At 40.0% G+C, this 17606-nt stretch overlaps 1 protein-coding gene across 1 annotated transcript in view; it reads right to left on the bottom strand.

The window, feature by feature from the left end:
• The window catches only part of gli1 (GLI family zinc finger 1), a 57322-nt gene that overhangs the window by 13664 nt on the left and 26052 nt on the right, over positions 1–17606 (bottom strand). The window lies entirely within an intron of this gene.

Raw genomic sequence — 17606 nt, 5'->3', positions numbered from 1 at the left:
TGGAATATAAAATAGATACAAATACAGATACAAATAAAATAGCACTTTCCAAAAATATAAAGTTTCATACAATGTGTTTTTTTCTTCTTTGTAATATGGACCATTTTTTACCTGTCTGAAATAAAGCAAATAATAATGGAAATAATATGGAAAAGAGATGAATGGCAACGACCACGACAGACAATTCAACCAAAGACATTTGAACAACATGTTGAACACAGTCTATGCATAACATTGAGGGAAACTGAAGGCGAACCCCATTACAGGTTTGTTGATTAATGGGATTTAAAGGTCAGTTGTGCAGTGGTTTAAGTGTTAATTTCTGTCTGAGTATTAAGAAGTTGTTCAACCCTTCAATAAGGTACTTTGAGAGAGCACAATGCTTGAGTCACACATTTATGGAAATATAAGCATATAAAGCTCTAATTGGTTAACAAAATCATGACATTCTCAAGTACATATGATTACATAAAATGAACATTAATGTCACCTAAATAGCAACTTGAATTGGTGAAAGGAATATATAACTCTCAGCTCTGGTAATTGTATGTTAGAGATTTTAAAAACAGTTCATGTGATGGCACTAATGTGCTCTGAAACACTCCCGACAGATTAGACAAAACCCTGTGACAAAACAGTGGGCTTGGCTGTAATCTCTCTTCTCTAAACAAAGCAATGCACCTCAAACACTGCTGATAGACACTAAAAACCTGCCGCACCTTCCCATCCTGAAAAGTAGCGATCACCATGGAAAAGACATAGAGAAGAAGAAAATCTGGGTTTTGCCTCAACGTTTAAAAAAAATTATTCAATGTTAGCAACAAAAAAAGAAAAATGAAAGTAGAACAAAGCGTTTTTTGTATGAAACTCATATTAAGCACGAGTGCATGTGTAAGGTAATTCTTGGGAACAAGCACCTGCTCATTACATCCAACCACATCAGTGCAGGTACTAATAGTCATGACTGTTTGCTCTTACATGGTTACACAGGTAATTAGGACCTAGAAACGACTGTACACACTGATGTCAGAGCTACCACAAATGGAAAAAAGCCAAAAAAATGTGTTCATATAAATCTTGATAATTTGTCAAATAAACTTAATTACATGTATAGGCTTATTGCATCACGTTTGTGTCAATATTCTTTTTTAACCCTTTTTAATCAGAAACATGCTGTGTCTCTTAAAGAAAATGCGGCAATAAATATATACATTGATTTAAAAAAAGAGTTAACAAATCTAACTGTCTTCCATATCTATTCACCATATTCTTTAACTCTATAAAATCCTTGCCATGCATATGGAATCAAAATATCCCATTGCTGCTGTTCATATGACAAGTGCTCACCCCCAAACTGGGAAAGCTCCTGACCAGTTCAGATGAAAGCTCTGTGGTTTGAGTGTAACAGGTTGCCAGGCCTGTTATGTAGTAGCACAAGTGTTAAAAGGGCAGTAGGGACCTATTTAAGCCCACAAGCCACCAGGGGGATTTGATACGCAAAGTTAGCGAGTGGCTAAATGATGTGGGCGGCTGCTTCGGGTGTGTGTATGATAATTAGCCGGAAGCGCTAAATAGAGATCTCGCCGAGCACCTCAGCTGTCCAGAACTCATAAATACCAAGAAGGGGGTAGCCAGGCAGCTTGACACACACACACACACACACACACACACTGACACACCTGTCAGTCTTGCCAGGGGGTAGCATAATAATTTAGTGGCCACCAAGTCTGCAGAGAATGTGTGTGAAAGAGTGAGTATAACTGTAAATATAGCAAAGCAGTTTGTACTGTCTTAACCACAGTGGCAGGTGTGTATGAGAATGGAGTTTTGGGGACAAGTGTATTTGCAGTGCACCGTGTGTGTTAGAGAGAGTGTGTTTGACATGATAAATGGTGATGGATCTCAGAGTAAAAGTGAATAATGTATGAGACCACCTGCGCATAAGCAAGCTGGAATTTATATGTTTGTGAGTGTTTCTCCAGGGAGCAAGGCAGCATGTGTGAGTGAGTGTTACTGTTGTAGCTCTGTGTACACAAACTCATCTGACCTTTGCATGTTAGGTTACAGAGTATGCTCTTATCCAGTGAATTACCGTAAAGCAAACCCAGACGTAGAATAAGTCAACAGAATTAATGTTTAATAAGTTTGAGCATTCCTGTCTTCTAGAAATGACATTTAGATATTTTAGAATTTTTAGATATATCATTTATATATACATTTGTGCAGTTAATGAATCAAGATTTCGAACGTTGATGTACAAATTGAATGTCAATGTTCTAAATGAAGCTTTGAACTATTCGTACAGCCCTATTTGATACTGAACATATTTACAAAACGTCAAACAACAATAAATCCCGGTATAAATGTGGAAAACGCATGTGTTAATGCACCTACAAACATGTTTGATGTATGTATTTTTGTACAGCATGTAAGCACATATTTCATACATGCATGGTGCTGCTGACACAGGTGCCATGGCATTGTGCTATTTTAGGTCAATATCTTATGAGAAACTCCCAGAGTTTGTTCCCCAGTGTAATTTTGTGGTGCTGGGTTTTAGAGGGATGGGGCAGAAGCATGTTAAAAACCCCAAGGCCATGAATCAAACTGCTAACTAAACAAGTCTGCTCTGCTGTGGCACAGCGAGCTGGGCAGGAACCAAAGGGCTGAGGATGAGGACAGGATGTCCAGCCACTTTCTACACCCAAAACCTCTCTATTCAAACACTCCAGCTTCCCAGACCTGTAACATCACCACCCCATAGAAGTAAGCCACACCTAAAAGCCAGACACCTCTTAATTGCTTTGTCCTCAACATCATCAACCGTACACAGGAATATGATGAAACCGGTGTGAAAAAACTGGCCATGAATGTAGCATTAGTAGTTTGCACACAATATATAGAAAATCATTCTGTTTTGAAAAAGAAGAAAAAATGCAAAAACTCTTGGAAGATCAAATCTATTGTTTATGAAGACACCAAAGTGACCTCTAAAATATAACCAATCAAAATTGTGTCTTTTTAAAGCATGGCTCCCAGGCACTTTAATATTTCTACAGAGACAAACTCATGGATGCTTGAAGTTGGATGGTATCCTGGATAGATGATATTAGCCTACTGGATATTTTTAAACGAGCCGAGAAGCCCTGACTGTGGTCTAGCCTAATACATTTCTATTCCGCCTAACCTACTTACTCACCAAACCAACACAGCTTACCACCAATAAATAAAACTATTTGTATCCCTAATTTGTCTATTACTCATTTACTGTCAGAAACCCAGCCGCTGCACTGTGAAGACTCACCATTCAGCAAAAGCTGATGCTAACTACATCTGCAGATCTGACACATTCTTCCTCTTAGAAATCCATAGTTGGATTCAAGCAATAAACCCTTTACTTAGTACAACACACTCAGCGGTTTTGTTGCTACAGCCTTACTTGGTCTGTTATGACCAGTAGCTTATGTTAGCAAACTAGGTACACAATTTATGTTTTGCATTGCTACAGGACAATGCCAATGCTAACGCATTACACATTAATGCATAACACAGTAGCTCAAGTAGGAAAGACTCATTCTAACAACTCTAATCAAAGTTTGCTAATGGTGCGTTCTTTTTGTCCACCGAAGTCGATTTACGAGTCGTTTTCCGGAGTTACGAACCGGAAGTTGCAAAAAGAAAGCCACCAAAGTCGTATATACGACTCGTCAAGTCGTCTGAACTCAGAGGACCCCGAGTTCACTTTCAAAGATGGCTACGTTGTGCATCACACGTAGTAAACATTGTGGTTTTCTACAATTTTAAGCACTTTTGTCGTTGTTGTAACCAAATGAAGAAGTCGTACACATAGCAATGTATACTGCTACCTATAGGCATGTCGCTACAGTCTTATTAGGAGTTAAATACCGCCTAATTAGTTATTTTGTAGCTTGTGCAGCTGAAATTGGCTAGAGATGCTCGGTTGCTATATGACAACAACGGCTTAAGCCGAGTCTTGAGCAGACAGCAGAGCAGTAGCCTAACGTTAACGTTAATCAAAACGTAATTTTCATGTATCAAACTGTGAAATATATTTGTGTAATATGTCAATAACTGGGTGAATAGAATCCTAAATGTTACTAAAAATGTTACAAAAATCCATCTTTTCTCTGACTCGTAGTATTGTGTGACAAAAAGAACGCAACAACCCGCGGTTATTCGTTTTTCGACATGGATGTGATGTCACACTCGAGCTACTAGTCGCGATTACAAGACAAAAAGAACGCACCATAACATTAGCCACCAAACTGGTCCTACCAAACCAAGGAAAGCTGTAGCAGCAACACCTGGGTATTGAATTAAGCAAGAAGGGATTTTTATTAAGAGGAATGACGTGCTATTTAATCTTTTAAAAGTTAAACAGTCTCACTTAATGAAACCAAGCCATGTTGTATTTAAAAGGAACATGGCTCAGCGAGTGTGTTCATGCTTTCTGATGACGTTAAAGTGTGATATTATCTTAACTATTAATCAGCAAATCAACACCATAAGCTTCACATATGTTGTAGCCCAGTTGTTGCAGGGCTTCGACTGCATAGGTGACTTTTTATCTAATGGCTTTAGGTACGCATTTGTCCCACAAACTTCAGTTCTCAGGTGATAGTTTCTATTCGTGGTATACAAAGAGAAACATTGTTTATTCTTGCACAGGTTTGGCCATTTGTGACTTTCCCATTAAGCGTCCGTCCTCCTCCCTCTGAGGAAGTCTCCAGAGAGGACAGACATTTCCACAGGTCACTGGTTGTGTCAGACAAAAGGCCTGATCCGGACTTGCTCCACTCTGCTTCTACACTCCTTTACTCTTGGGTGTAACATTAAACTGGGACTCACGCATCACCCCCTCCTCCCTCCCCAGCCAATGTAGAAAGTGGCATTTAATGACAGCCCCTCTCCTCTTAACCTCATTTCTCCTCTACTCTCAGACGGGAATGTGAGTATACAGTGTGTGTTTGCTGGATAATCTTTTACTTTAGACAACAAAAAACAGCCTTAATCAAACTCAACACACATCTTTGGAGCATGTCGTGCAGTGTAAACACCCATCTGGAACTATCCCACCCTCTCCTTCATTCCCTACTTCCCCCCCTCTCATTCTGCCTTTTCCCTTGCTCTGTATCTCTATCTCTGGCTATCTCCTGCTCTCTCTCTCTCTCTCTCTCTCTCTCCCTCTTCTCCCCCGCTGTCTCCACCCTCTCCCTCATTCCCTCTCTCTCGGCTCATTCCTGCTCTTGCGACCTCTCCCTCGCCCCTCCCCCTCCTGGCGGAGCTGCAGTCGAGGTGGGTGTTCTCTGGCTGTTATGACTTGAGAGACGATAATGGCAGCTATAATGTAGCCAGCCGTTCCTGATGTGGCTGGGCTTGTGGGGGATTCTGTTGTGTTAGGGCAGGAGACTGAGCACGAGGAGGGGGGGGGGAATAAAGGCGGGGCTCGGGCCCGCAGCCAACCACAGTCCAGATTCTACCTCGTTTTCTTTTCCATTTTTTTCTCTTTTATTTCCCTCTCTCCTCACCCACCAACTTTTTCTAGCCCTGTTGTTTTCCTTCGGTGGTAAACTTTGTTTTTAAATTCTGGCTTTGTTTTTGTAACCCCCACCAAACACAGACTCTCCTCCTTCCCTGCTTTTCTTCCTCACCCACCCTCCCTCGTGTTTTTTACCCCTTTTACTCAGACTCTCTGAATTCCTCACAGCTGCTGTAATGTGATGGGGGCTAATGGTGTGACCACCGAAAGGCCACAGGGCTGGAGACATCACTGTAATGTACAATAAGCCCTATTCAATGACCTGCTGCAGGGAAGCTTAATGTCATATCTACTTAAACAGCTACTTTGAGTTTTAGTTAAACAGCTTTAATTGCTTATAAGCCAAAACAGACAATTTCGATGGATACCAAACAAAAGTAAGCATCACTGTGAGTAGATTAACAAGTTTTATTGATTTTCAGTGCTATTGTGATGTTATACAAAATTGTGCTGCCCAAATTAGCAATTCCAAGCAAATATCAGTAATATATATACAGTATTGTTTTAAATGCTTTACCTCCTAATTCATTGACATTTGCATTTAACGATCTAATTTCTTTTTTGGGTGTATACTTTCTGAAAAGTCTGACTTTATCGTGCTGTCTGAGTCTCATGTGTTACTATGTGTAAATATATTAGATCAAAAGTAAAACAATACCTTAGTGTTGTCTATTGCAAACCCAGACAGGTGTGTAGGAAAATGGAAAAAATAAGTATTAAATTCCTGCACACTCAGCACTGAGTTGAAGTGTTGAAAATGCAACGGTTCAGTCATGAGCTATTGCATGAAGAGGGCCCAAGACTGAAATGCTGCATTTTTCTATAAATCTAGTGCTGACAGTGTGCAGTAATATATTTAATAATATTTTACTGAGCAAATTGTAATTACAAACAAAGTAATTAGTTATCTAAGGGTTTTACACTTTTGAATAGTTTGGTACAATATAAAGCATAACAGAGGAAACAGCTCATTGCATAGAACTTCAATTTGGTTTTTTTGTTTTATTTTTTATTTTTGTTTTATTTTGCAAACATACATATTATGTTTTATATAACAATATCAGAGACATATTCTTAACAATGTAATGATATTTGTTTCACCCCCGTGTGTGTATATGTATGTACATGTGTGTGTATATGTGTATTTGTGTGTATACGTATGTGTATGTATGCATGTGTGTATATGTATATATGGGTACATACTGTATGCGTATCTGTATTTTTTAGTTTTGTTCGAAATAAAAATAAATGAAATGAAATGAAAACATATCACCAAGGCCCATACTGTGGGTGTAGTATTGCATGTAGTCTTGTATAGAAGGGACAAAAATGTTTTAAATAAATGCAAAAGTTCTGCCTTCCATGTTATTCATGCATTTTGATTGAAATAAATAAAAAAGATGAAATTAAATCACCAAATTAGAATACATTAGATAAATCTTGATGTCAAGGACACCCCCCTAAATAAGACCTGAAATGAGTGACTGTCCTCACATGACAACAATATTACTAATGATCTTGGGTTCATAAGGGGAAGACTAGAAACTTGTCATTTGGCAGTTATTTTGAGAAAGAAGAATCCCTGAAGCCCTAAACTAATGTTTACTAGACTACCACTGTGGTTGAATACAGTCAACACCATAACCCAGGTTTCAACCACACTGATTCACACCTCATGTATCCCTGTACTGTAAACTGTGTTGTGAGGAAGCTGTGGTGCTGATGTCTCACTGCTGGGGTTCTCACCTTGTCGAAATGGCAGAATGAAAAGTTGATCCCTTGTTGCTACACAGCCGGAGTGACTGATGACAGACATCAGGGCTTGAGAGCAGCAGCTCGACATGACTACAAACAGTAGAACCGTGAGCCGGGCTAAACCAAGCACAGTGAAAAGGAGTAGAGCAAACAAAGTAGAAAACAGCAACTGATGAGCTTTTAGTGAACTTTTTTTTAAAGTTAAGGCAAGCTGAAAGCCATAGTCTTTTTCAACATGATGAAAACGCTGATGTTAACACCAACCAAAGTCAAATTCCTTGTGTATGTAAGTATACTTGGCCAATAAATCTGATTCTGAAAAATTATGCCAGGAGCCGCAACAGAGGAAAATAGGGTTATGTATGTCATGTACAGCCGCTAAGGGTGTAGAGAAGAGGAAAAAAGGTAAAGTGCTCGCTAAATACACTACACTAAGGTGCCCTAATTTACTAAAGCTGCCTTGTTCGAGCAACACACTGCCTTTGCTGCACACTCATGATTACTGTTTTACCATCTTTGTAACTGTTGGCCTGATCAGTCAGTGACTTGATAGTGTTTGTTTTAAGATTAGGAGTGGTTCACCCCTCCGTGTTTTCATTTGCCTGCACAAGCACAGTTTTGTACTGCTGGCCGCTGAGCAGCTTTGCTTTCTCAAAGGCAGTTAGATGTTTAACATTTATCGGTTTAGTAATTTCAACCAACAACCCTATCAAGAAGACGTGAGAGTGCTTCCTTCCTCTTTACTCGACCAATAACTCGCTGTTCCTTCACTCCTCCACAATCCCACTTTTCCTCTGTCCTCTCTCCAGGCCACCCACCCGCCATCCTGCACATACCTGTGGTTTCCTGTACCCTGCTCCACTCCTCCTCTCTCTTTACCTCCAGTCTCTTCTCCTCCCCCCACACACCTTCCTCCCCTCTCTGTCTACCAAGTAACATCAAACTTATGTCTTCCCCTCTTTTTTTCTTTTTCTACGACTACTATGTCTGTGTATCAGGTAGGTAATGCCCCAACCACAAATATTTCTTTGAACTCCTTTTAAGGAGGAGAAGCGGAGGAAACAGGGGGAGGAAAAAAGGAGAGAAGGATAGATGGATAAAGCAGATGAGGAGAGGTTGATTCACACAGCTGGCTCCCAGCTGTAGACCGAGGCAGCGCGTAGAAAATGCTCCATCTATAAACAACTAGGAGCCCAACCCCCATTTTCAAGGAAAGAAGAACAGAGCTTTGTCATTGTAAATCACACTAAGTACTCCTCTTCACCTTCACCAGCACTCCCGAATGTCACCCAGCTGCTTGTTGCTCTTTTCCTCCTATCCTTCTGCAGCTATACTCATTTTTCCTCCTGTTTTTGTCCACTCTACTCATCGCCGCTGAGGCTTTTCTGTCACTGTGGCAGGTAAACTACAAATCAAGACCTTGAAAATCATCTCAAGTCAAACATCTCCCTGACACCACAAAAGGAAAATGTCCTCTACAGAAATTCACTGGAGCTGGCTGTTACACATTGAAACGGGGACAAAAATCAGATAATAATCTGTTCGGTTTATAGAAAGACTACACTGATTATAAGAAAAATAATAATCCTAACAGTCTTGGGTGGGCAGGCAATATTTATAGCCGGCCTGCTGCTACTTATATTCCTTAGCTGTATAACACAGCTGGAAGTGAGGGAGGAGAGAGTGGAGGTGGAAAACTGGTGAGGAGAAAGAGACAGAGGAAAGGGAGACGGAGGGGCTCCGGGGGATGGAGGGGGGAGAGCGTGTGGGGGCGGATACCAAACAAGAGCAAGACAGAGAGAGGCAGAGAGAGACCTAGCCAGATAGTGCACTATGTGAGGGGATGTGTTTATGTGTATTTGTATTTGAGAAACCGCTGCACAGTTGCTCCAAACAGTGACAGCAGCCGACGAGGCCTGCAAGCCACCAGACGCACACAGTGACCACAGCTCTGAGAGCCTCTCACAGAAGGGAAACAAGACACAGACAACACAACCATAAAATCAACTGGGCAGGATTAATCAAGACAAAGCTATGTGGAATTTGTTGACTGCAAATTTTTCCATTACTGGGTTTTTTTATTTTCAGGAAGGGAGGATGCTGTACTAATGTATAGATGTAATGCCTGTTTTGACTACCTGGTTTTAACAATGAGTGATTCGATCACAAGTGGACAGCTCTAAGTACGTGAGTTTTTACCTAGCAGTGGAATGTGTCTCGAAATGCGTCCTGAGTGACCACTTGTGATCAGATCTCACTTACCCGCTCTGTATGCAAAGAAACACGTACGTCATTTCAGTTTGCATATAGGCTGGTTGTGTGTGAGTGTGTGTGTATAAATGTCAGTTGTTCCTATCACATAAATCTTACATTAGAAACGTGTGATGGGTAATGAAAAAGCGTTGCCCACAGTCTGTGTGCAGACATAAGGATGTCTACTGACGGCGCCGGGACCTGTGCAGGAGAGAAAGACGTTTGTGTTCAGTTCTCAGTAAGTTTGTAGTTTCTAACTGAATCTCTGTTTGAAGTTAAGTTTCGATATCTGCTGTATTTTACATTTTATGTTCGCGTATGTATCGTTAAGTTACTGCTGATGAAGGCCAAACATTTTGTGATTTTGCTGCTTCATTATAAAGTTTTTAAGTAACAAAACAACCGCAGACTAAAGCTTAGACCGGGCCCAAAAAATCAAGCCCGAGCCTACCTGAGCCCATGCACGTTGTGTCCAAGCCCGACCCGGCCCGACACATTAACTGTAATTATGAGCCCGAGCCAGATTTAAACCCGACAATTTTTTTTTATACGTGGGCCGTATACAATTCTGAGTTGTTTGAACTACAGAAATCTTTAGAAGTATCTTAATAAATAATGCAACAAGGACGAAGCATGTAAACTGCGTTGTTTCATAATGGAATGGATCCGAATGAAGAAACGTAAAAAAAAAAAAAAAAAAAAAACAGCCGAATAGTGTGGGTAACAGATCAAGGCAGCAACATAATCAAAGCCCTGGAACCATATAGGAGACTTTCTTGTCTCGATCACCTAATTAATACTGTCCTTCGCCACGGTCTGCATGCCGACGCATCGCGCCGGATATAGGAGAGACCATATCTGCTGCTAAAGGACTCGTGAGATATCTGAAACAATCTGGCCTGGTTGCGCAATTATCAAAGACAGTGCTACAGATGGGGGAGACACGATTTAGCACAGTTTACCTCACACTCAAGTCAGTGCAGGACATATACCCAGAGCTACGGGACAAGCTGGAGAGACATAGCTTTCTCCCCACCCAATTAGGCTAATAAAGTAATGATTCAAAAAACACAAATGCTTGATCAAGGGCACGGCCCGGCCCGGATAGTGGCAGGAAATCTCGGCCTGACCCGGGTCTAGTTCGGGCTCGGGCAGAGAATCTAAACTCTACCACAGACTTTTATTGTGAAGAATGTATAGGAAATTAAACCGTCCACGGCCGCTCGTTGACCATTCAGGCTCGCTGGCTTTCTCCAGAGCTAACACAGCGCTGTGCAGATAGGTCTACCAATGCGAGACTAATTCATATAATAAATTGAAGTTGCAACGTAACAGCAGGAATGTCTGCAGTAAAATCCTACATATTGGTGAATAATTCGGGGACGTTTCATGAAACTGGCAACTGTCTTTTCCAGGCAACCGTGCTGCACAGACTTCCAGACAGCTGATAGGATATAAGAGCAGGCAGCACAGAAACAAAAACACAGACAGTATGATAATAACATCCAAAACACACATTGGCCGAGGATACACCCATACACAGGGCTAAAAGAATGCACCTCCGAATGTGGTCTGAGTGATCGGATCTCAATGCGTCCTGCGTGAGTTTTCACCTGTACTTGGAGCTGTCCACTTGATTTTACTACCAGGTGCTCAAAATGGGGCTTTAAAGTCAGGGTCAACCTGAGAAAGACAGATACTGTAAATGCAATGACTAGCAGTAAAACATGTGGATATATGGAAAGACTAACAAATTGGTAAACGTTTAGATAAATTGCCTGATGGAGAAGATGACAGATAAAAAACTTGCTCCTCCTATTCTAACTCCTCCTCATAGTATCAGTTATTGTGTTCTCAATCATCCCAACTTGTTTATAGAATGCAAATTTATTCATATACTAAAATTATACTTTTCAGTACTGTGGGGTAATACTGTCATTTCTTTATGTAAGAAAATATGTCACACTTCTCAATACATAGTGTTTAATATTTAATCTCACTGTAAAAGTTTTGAAACTTGAAAATTTTTGTGAAAATTGGGCCAAAGCAATTGGAAAAACACAAGCAGCGATTTTTGTAGGTTTCCTAATTTAAACAATCTGATAAATTATTAAAATAATCAAGACTACAAATATGGCAAGGCAATCAATTCCAAGTGTATTTAAATTTGTCCCAGCAGCTGAACACATATGTGGAGACTTGTCTTCATCAGTTCACAGTTGTGCACGTCTGTGTGAGTCTGTCTGTGCGTGTTTGTGTATACACCCTTTAATCAAGGGGCAATGTATCATATGATGTTATATCATCACTTTCACGCTTTCAACTTTCCTCTTCACCCTCTTGCCTCCTTCTTTTCCCATGTATTTGCTCCCGATTCACTCTCCGCACCTTCCTAAAGTGTTTATTTTTATTTTATTTTATTTACAGTTGCTGTTCATTTTTATACCTGCCTTGTATGTGTTTTGTGTGTGTATGTATGTGTTCTCCTGTGCTCACATTTTTCTCAATCCACAACTCTTGTGTGTCCACTAATCTGCAGTAAACTATAAATCACATTCGAACTGACTGCTGCGATGTGTTGATACAAAACAGTAGGGATGAAAATGATGTTCTTTTTCATTCTGCTTGCCATTTACTTAAACAAACCTCATCGATTTAAACAGTGAACAAATTACAGAGCAGCTATTTGGATCATATACACAGAGACATAACAGTAAAATGCGCACTTCTTCTGTGTGGTCTTTCTCAGAGCTGCTGACTTCATAACTAATATATTGCAGGCGTTTAGTTTAATACCCAGATGTTGGTAGAGGCAAGGCATCCGGGCCCGCGTTAGCTTTTAATTGGCTGGGATCCCTGAGCTGGTGTTTGGGGCTTAGCTTGTGACTCACACACACACACACACACACACACACACACACACACACACACACACACACACACACACAGGCAAAAGCATACACACACTTTCCCTACGAATGAAAGACTTGGCCGGGCTCAGGATCATATGCTGTCAGGAAGAGACAAGTCATGGCCGTCGAGAGGAGTCTACAAACTAAACAAACGTAGACAACACACACACACACGCACACATGCACATACACACACAGGGTTACATCTTTGAGATCCCAGGACCGACTGACGCCAAGCTGCTGACGGTTGTGCCAAGCAGCAGCCATGATATCTTACGAGCTAATTATTAGAGCGAAAAATAAAAAGATGCATACTACAGAAGGAAGAGGGGGAGGGGAAGAAGATTCTGCAACAGTACAGTATGTCTCTTGGGCCCTGATCTTAACTGGTTTTGTCCGGAGTAATCCGATTACAAGTGGACAGCTCTAGGTACGTGCGTTCCCTCCTAGCAGTAGAATGTGTGTCCATGCAAATAAACACGTACATTTCTGTTTCTATATACACAAATACATATTTGAATGAAAAATATTTTTGTTGTGTGTGTAAATTTCAGTTGATACTCTCACAAATCATACATTATTACAGAAGCGTGCAATCACTAATGAAAAACCTACAGTGTGTGTGTGTGTGTATGTGTGTCTTCAGGACTGTCGACAAAGTGCAACACTGAAAAGTAAGAAATATTCAATAACTCTTCTCTTTTTTCCAAACTGTTGTAGTATAATGAAAAGGAGACAATTGATGTGTGAAGTGATTTTGGTGACACTACACTGTATAATAATGTTGTTTTTGAATACATTTTTTGTATCTTTTCTATGTTGCCCTTTGTAGATGGCCCCTGTGCACTGTCACTGCCAGCTGCATAGAGAACAATGTTATTTCTCCATGGTGGACAGATTCTTTTGATTGTAGGTTGAAGTGTGTGTGTGTGTGTGTGTGTGTGTGTGTGTGTGTGTGTGGACGTAAATCGTGCCCCTCTTATTTACATATGTGTGTCTCGTTTGTATACACGTGTGTGTATATCTGCATGTACATCTTTTTTCAGTGTATGTGAGGCAGTTTATGTGTGAGTGAGCCTTGTGTACAGTTTGCCTTTATATGCTTGAGTCTGCAGAGAGAGTCAGTGTTTATGTGTGTTCGTGCATGTGCTCCCTGTGCATCACTGAGCACTGCATGGAGATACAGACTGGAATTTAGGGCTGAGACACAGTGAAAGGGAGCCTCTTCCTCATGGATGAGATACGATCAGTGTTTACATGCACAAATAGCAGAAAACTTCTGTGACTGCAAAACATCTACAATTTTCTGATGTAAACTGCAGCATTTGACAGACAATTACACATCTTCATCTGGCCAGTCTCTGACCGAATGTTAATGGAAACCAGTAACATGAATCAACATTAATTTTGTGTGAACAGTGAATCTTGGTAAACCAATTATGTTTAGTGAAATATATCAACCGTTACCAGTGACTGTTGCCCGTTGTGTCCAAGTTTGGCAGTGTGTAATCTCAGATTGTAGTGTTTTCTGTACTGCACTGATTTGCTAGCAGTTTTTGTGGTCTGCATTAAGCAACCTGTTGTGAGTCTGCTTTGTATGGAAACTCATTCAGTGCAAACCTTTGCTTATATCTGTTTCTCCACCTGCATCTGACATCACTGGTTCCATGGCTGAGACACGCAAGTTGACGGTGCCTTGCAAAAAAGGAAATACTACAGTATGAACCCTTTGATTTGATGTGGGAACCGGCAACGGTTCCAGCCTAAAACCCATCTTTGTATTAGTAGATAACTCTAGCACTCATTCTTACACGTCACATACACTATGTACCCGGTTGTGTTTTCACTGTTTTGTTTACATTAACATTTCTCACTAGACACATAGCGTGTATCCCTAAGGCCTAGAAAACACATTGAATTTGTTACATGCAACATTTGCAGAGTTTTTAGTGCTTGGAAACCTTCTTCTGTTGTGTTTTCGTTTAAAGTGGGGTTTGGTTCTCCTGTATTATTGTAGCATTGCTACCCGTACCTATCACATATGTGTGTATGGCATGCATAGTCTTGATTTCTTCCATTGTTCCTGACGAACTAATGAATTTTGGGTGTTGTGGAATAAAACCTCTTGCCAGCTTTCGATTAATACCTTGGATAATACTGATTTACCTGTAGCTGCTCTGCTTACACACCACAGATACCTAATAAATTAAAAAACTGACAGTGATACTTTTTACGATGCTTACTGATGCGACAAACAAACATGAAACAACAAAAGTCCTGCAAAGACTGTCAAGTTGCATGAACGCTCCCTCCAGTTCACACATCAAGCCCTTTTCCACAGCCAGATTATGTTCTCTGTCCTTTTGTTTTTGGTGAATGTCTAGTAGTGAGCACAAAACAATTGGTGGACGACTTCTGCAAATTGGCTACTCAAAAGAATCCAAAGAGAGCCCGAAATCTTGTCATTGTGTAATGTCTACACTTGAATGAAATACAATAAGTGAAACAATTGTGGTGTCCCTCAACTACAATTAGAAAATCTTGTAAAATGTGTTCCTAACTTAAGAGTGCGTTTGTGTCTATATAATATACTGCTTACATTTGTATAGTTCTTTTCATACAAACACTTATAGTGTTTTACACTAAAATAGCCTATAAAGGCTATATACTGTGCATTATATTGTGTGTGTTTTAAATACAACAAATAAAAATGTAAGACATCTGTACATTCTTATCACATTATGCCATGTTGTGAATTGAATTAAAAGTAAATATAGAAGTTGACATGAACACTGTTCTGCTCATCTGACAAAAGATCATAAAATACAGCGTATGACTATCATGGAAAAGCTTTAATTTAATTTCAATTATTTAATTTAATTGACGTTGCTTTAAAATGACAGCTCCGAGCATGGATGTCTGACGTTTGTTAAATGCCTTTTGCCTCGACTCCTCGAGTCTCTTCCTCGGCTCAAATCTCCTGTGGGCGGAACAAAGACGCGGAGGAGAGGAATTGGGATAAACAAACTGGGAAAGGCCCTATGTGAAAGTTTGTGTGTATGTGTGTGTTTTAAGCTCATCATCACCCACATCCAGTTCACAGCCAGCTGATTTGTTGCCTTTAGTTATCTTAATGCAAACTAATTACAGCCCTGGTCACACACACACACACACACACACACACACACACACACACACACACACACACGTGCACACACGCACACGTGCACACACGCACACGCACGCACTCACACTCTTTTTAAACAGTCCTTTTGGGCAAGGAAATTTTATTTTCTAGGAGCTTGGAGCTTTCATTACTTGCTCTGTTCTGTATGGGATAAGGGGTTATCCCATACAGAACCCTAAACCCTAAAAATACACTAACCCTAACCCTAACCCTAACCCTACTACAACATACAGTTGGCAATAAAGATTAAAACCACTAATGCAAGTGTTACTAAAGTAAATCTATGTAACTTTTGCTGAACAGCGACCTCTCTGGCGACAAGTGGTTAAGTGCGTTAATATCATGTAGGAGTAACCATAAAAAACATGAGACTTGTAAATGCAGTTATCCTAAACAACCATGGTCATAATCGAGTGGAGAAATCAGATTTTTCTGAAAGCTCTGGTATATCTGAATTGGTGCTGAATAATACAGAGGTGAGGGTGTTTTGAACAATCACATGACCAACTCTGCAATCATGCAACCATTGTGAATTGTCTGATGATGTGAGCACTTGCAATGGCAATCTTTCCCATAAAATATGAATAACTTAGAGCAAGTGGGGACCAAAAGCTTTTGTAAATAAATCATTTTAACATGTATCTGTGACGTGCTGAAACATAGCGTTAATAATAGCAAAAGTAGACTCCTAAAGTTGGTCAACTGACTCAGTAACATCTGTTACACAACAAGAGCAAACTAAAGTTAACTAGCTACTGTTAAAGCTAAAGGCCGGGAACTTTGGTTGTGTATCACTCCCTCCCTCTTTCCCCACATTTACTGCCATTCTCTCCACTGCACAGGAATATCAGGAAAAAAGGGAAATGCCCTCAAAAATATATTATTCAATACACAGAATGTAAGTCGATGTGAGTTAATGGTTTGTGCAGTTATACATCTACATCGCAATCAAACATTCACTGTCAATCTACTCTAGCTCACACTTTTCAAACCAAACTTTCTGGATTTTAAACTGTATAATGCACTAGTGTTCAATAAATGTCTTGTCTTTTTAACCTGATTTTGGCATTGTATATATTTTGGACCTTATTTGCACCTTTTTCTTTATTTGTACGCTTTCCACTTTGTATTGCAACTGCTGCACAGCAATATATTTCATGATAAAGTTTTATCTTATCTTAAATAGTATTCAAGACAATAACTTATAAATGTCTGCTTAGGACCTGATTAGGTTGCCTTATGTAACTTTTTGATCCTTTTGAGTCAAATTTAGAATACATCTTGACCTTTTGAGTATCATTATAATAATAAAGTTCTTAAAGAATAGACAAAAATAAAATGTATCTTGAGAAATGTTGATATTCACATGGACCCTGCCTAAGGACCCATGTCTACATAATATCCTGGGATACAAATCTTAATATATTAAAACTAATTACACAAACTGCATAAAAAATAGCTTTTGGATTTAACGTAGGGGAAATTAAAGATAAAAGAGAAAAAAAAGGTGGTATAGAGTGATTCACTTGAGATGAAAAAAATCTGGTGGCAGTAATGTTGCTGTGCAGCGGGCGACTCACAGTCTGTGTGTGGTATTCATGCTCTCCTTTCTCTTTACAAAAGAGGGATGGGGTGAATCAGAAGGGATAGAAAGACAGAGAGGTAGAGAAAATGGTTGTGACAAAGAAACAAGTGAAGAAAAAGCGAGTTGATGGAAGAAGAGAAAGAAAAAAAAGAGGGAGAAAAAGAGCGAACAGTGTTGAGCGGCACTATGCTTGAGCAGTCCTTTTGACTGAGAAGAGAGAGACTGGAGACCTATTGTTGAAATCCCATTCCTTACTGTATTGTCCGACCTTATCAATGCAGGGTCACCAGGAACAATAGTAAACGCTCCCACAAGTTCTCATTTGTTCACAGTGTCACTGCAAATAGAAAGCGC

Source organism: Perca flavescens, chromosome 4, assembly GCF_004354835.1.
Source record: "Perca flavescens isolate YP-PL-M2 chromosome 4, PFLA_1.0, whole genome shotgun sequence".
Lineage (NCBI taxonomy): Eukaryota > Metazoa > Chordata > Actinopteri > Perciformes > Percidae > Perca > Perca flavescens.
Note: the sequence above shows the minus strand (reverse complement) of the source record. Positions and strands in the feature narration are given on the sequence as shown.